The following is a 3,804-nucleotide window of genomic DNA, read 5'->3' on the forward strand; positions in this document are numbered from 1 at the left end:
GATGGTGGTGACGGGAAGGGGGTTGACAATAAGGGGTGGCTGCGTGGTAACGCAAAGCTACCAAAGCAGGTTCCGGCTACTGAGGAGCAGAAGTGGCTCATTGAGCCCACGGGAAAAGAGTAAGTGGTTCATTATTTTGCTTGTCACATGCTTATTCCGGTTGTTATTTATTTTGCTTGTCACATGCTAATAGTTCATTCTTTTGCAGCAACTGGATATATTCTAAAGGGGTCCGTATTTCCAACGGCCTCATCACCATCTTGCTGAAGTTATACTGGCCGGGGTTGTACTGTCCGGATCCAGTCAGGCAGCCGGACCGTCGGGTTTTGGCCACGAGCTGGGACCACTGGGAAGCGGCCCGCCACGCGGACCATGAGACCCATGCCAAGGCCGTGATCACTACTTTCTGGGTGAGTTCTCTTCAGAAGAACAAGTCCATTCTAGTTTCATGAAAATGATTTAACTCATGGCTTCTTCCATTCTTGTTTTCATGCATGATTGTAGAAATTCTATCGAGTTCTTCCGGAGCACAGGGCTAGAGCGGACCAGATCGTGCTGCGCCAATGCAAGAAGAAGGCCCGCCAGATGCAGTACGAGGTGCGCTATGTGGCCATCTCCACATACTACCACGACGTTCTTGGTGTGAAGATGACCAAGGAAGAAGCGCGGAGGATGGGCATTACCTTGGAGAGGCCCGAGTTCTTGGCGGTAAGTATAATTTTTTTTATTATGCTTTCATATATTATGCTTTCATTATGCTTTCATTACCTTGTGGTGCTTTATGCTTTATGCTTTATGCTTCCATAACACCAATTTGGACACACCTACATGCAATTATGCTTTTATTATGTAGGTGTGTCCAAATTGGTGTTATGGAAAAGACGAGTCCTGGGCGGCATTGGTGGATCATTGGTGTGACCCGAATGGAGCCTGGGCGGCTATGAGAATCAAAAATAAGGCTAACCGAGGGAAGGAGGGCGTACATGCTCAGGGAAACCGAAACCACTATCTCCACAAGGTAGTTAATGTATGACTAACCCCATTAAACATTCTTCTTCTTCTATTTACCATCACTTTCTTATGTATGACTAACCTCTGTTTGGTGGTGCAGGAGGAGAAACTGAAGCGGCCGCTCTCAGACATGGAGGCGTGGGAGATCGCCCATACGCGGAAGGACTCCAAGCCTGGCGAGCCCCAGTACTACGGCAAGCATACCGCGGGGAGGAAGCAGGCCTACTCCGAAGCGTATCTGAAGTTGCATCCTGACACACCTGACCCCATTGCGGCGCCTCTGGACGACATGGCGGTGGTGAGCATGGGGCCCAAGGAGCACGGTCGGGAGGCGGTTCTCGATGCTGTGATCACTCCTAGTATCTCCTACACACAGCTTCGTCGGATCGACCCGAGCCTGAGCCAGCACACGAGCCAGCCAGTGACCAGTTCACAGTCCCTCTTTCAGGAGCAACAATCTGTAAGTATTTTCCCTCTTATCTTCATTGCTCACTTTATTTTCCGCATTTAGTAGTTTTATGAGTTCCATCATGTCATATCATAGGCCTACCTGGAGTACACACGCCAGGAGACCGCTGCGTGGCATCAGAGGCTTTATGAACACCAAGTGCAGAGGGATAGCCAGATGCAGCAGGCTTTTCAGGATATGGCGGCCGGCAGGTTCGTGGGGTTACCTCCAGCACAATGCCCTCCAGCACAACCAGTGCTGATAAGCTTTGAGGAGTTTGTGGCACAGAATGCTGGCCCCTCGCCGGTTAGTTCATCCCCAATCTATTCACCAAAGCATGTCATTCCTTTCAACACAGTCATATATCCCGTTAATATGTCTTTTCAACATCCAGGGAACAGGTGGATCTACCGTTGGCGGTGGTCTTCGCAACACTCCCGAGTCATGGAGCCCGACCACTCCGATCCACGGAGGCAGAGGCGGAGGTGGAGGCGGTCTTGGCGGTAGCGCTGCGGCTAGCAGTGACGACCTGGGCTTCGGCCGTCTTGGCGGTGACGACCTCCGTGGTGCTCGATGATCCTTGTGTGTGGTGATGATGCTGGAGATGACTTGTGTGCGGTGATGATCATTTAGATGACTTGTGTGCTTTTCTATATGCTTATGCTTATGTTGGTTGTGATGATGTTCATTTAGAGACTTGTGTGTGATGATGCTTATGCATATATTGTTGTGATGGTGCCGGATGATATCCCGTTGTGTTTTATATGTCTATCCCATCATATATATCTGCTGATATGTGCTGTTATTTGAATTGAATTGATTTGAAAAAAAGAACAGAAAAAAGAAAAAATAAGCAAATGCAAACTATGCCGACGGCTAGGCCGTCGGCATAGGGATAGCGTGAGCTCCCAGTAGGCGACACGTGGCTCCTATGCCGACGGCTTGGCCGTCGGCATAGGGGCCACGTGTCGCCTACTGGGAGCTCTGTATGAAGGACTATGCCGATGGCCAGGCCGTCGGCATAGTGGTGCCACGTGGCAACCTTTCGTTGGGCAGACTTGAGGGCCGCCGCCGTTAGGCGTGATAGTATCATATATGTCGACGGCTTTTCTATGCCGACGGCCTCCCTGGCTGTGCCGACGCATATGTTGCCGACGGCCCTATGCCGACGGGGGCCCTCGGCATAGGCCTATCCCGACGGGTCTAAGGGCTATGCCGACGGCCCTGGCCGTCGGCATAGGGGGCGATTCCGGTAGTGTACGTTCGGCGATAACTAGTTGCAATTGTTGTTGTTTGTTCTTCGTTCCTGCTGTTGTTGCTTATTGTACTAGTAGGTTCGGCGATAACTAGTTGCAGTTGTTGTTGTTTGTTCTTCGTTCCTGCTGTTGTTGCTTATTGTACTAGTAGGTTCGGCGATAACTAGTTGCAGTTGTTGTTGTTTGTTCTTCGTTCCTGCTGTTGTTGCTTATTGTACTAGTAGGTTCCGCGATAACTAGTTGCAGTTGTTGTTGTTTGTTCTTCGTCCCTGCTGTTGTTGCTTATTGTACTAGTAGGTTCCACGATAGCTAGTTGCAGTAGCAGTGAACTGAACTTGTGATGTTTTGTGCTAGGACTGGATTTGGTAACATGTTATAATTGCACTGTGTTTTTCACTTGGACTCCCCTATTTAGTGATCCAGCTTGCTTGCCGCCATTCAGTTTCCTACTTTGCAATTTTGGATATCAAAATCTTGTTAGCCATTGAGATTTGAATGATTTGCGCGTTGTACTGTAAATAGCCTCTGCATAGCACTAGAAAACTTTCAGCGACACTAACGTTGTTTTCCAAACGCCGGTAGCATGCTTTTTCCTACTAGTGTATATGGACTTCAAAAATACTCTTCAGCTGATCTGCATCACTCTCTTTCAGTAGCAAGAGTAGACTTTCCCATCCAGTGGTATCACTACAAGGTACTTCCTCCATTCCTAAATATAAGCCTTTTTAGAGATTCCAATGTGGACTACATACGGAGAAAAATGAGTAAATCTACAATAAAAAATATGTCTATATACATCCGTCTATAGTTCATTTTAAAATCTCTAAAAAGGCTTATATTTAGAAGCAGATGGAGTGCTAGCTTGAAATAGTCCAACGAAATAACTGCAAGGATAAACATGAGAAACACAAAGGCTAGACTAGTAATAAAATGTAAAGATTTTCCTTTTCTAAAAAAAACCAGTACTAACATATTGAAAACCAGTACCTCGAGCAGCAGCAGCGATGGCACCTTAGCCAGTTTCGGTGCACCCGGGTCAACCAGAATGAGCAAAGAGTTATCAGGGCTTTCAGCCCTGCAGGCAGAGCA

The sequence above is a fragment of the Triticum aestivum genome, chromosome 7B, assembly GCF_018294505.1.
Source record: "Triticum aestivum cultivar Chinese Spring chromosome 7B, IWGSC CS RefSeq v2.1, whole genome shotgun sequence".
NCBI classification, from domain to species: Eukaryota; Viridiplantae; Streptophyta; class Magnoliopsida; order Poales; family Poaceae; genus Triticum; species Triticum aestivum.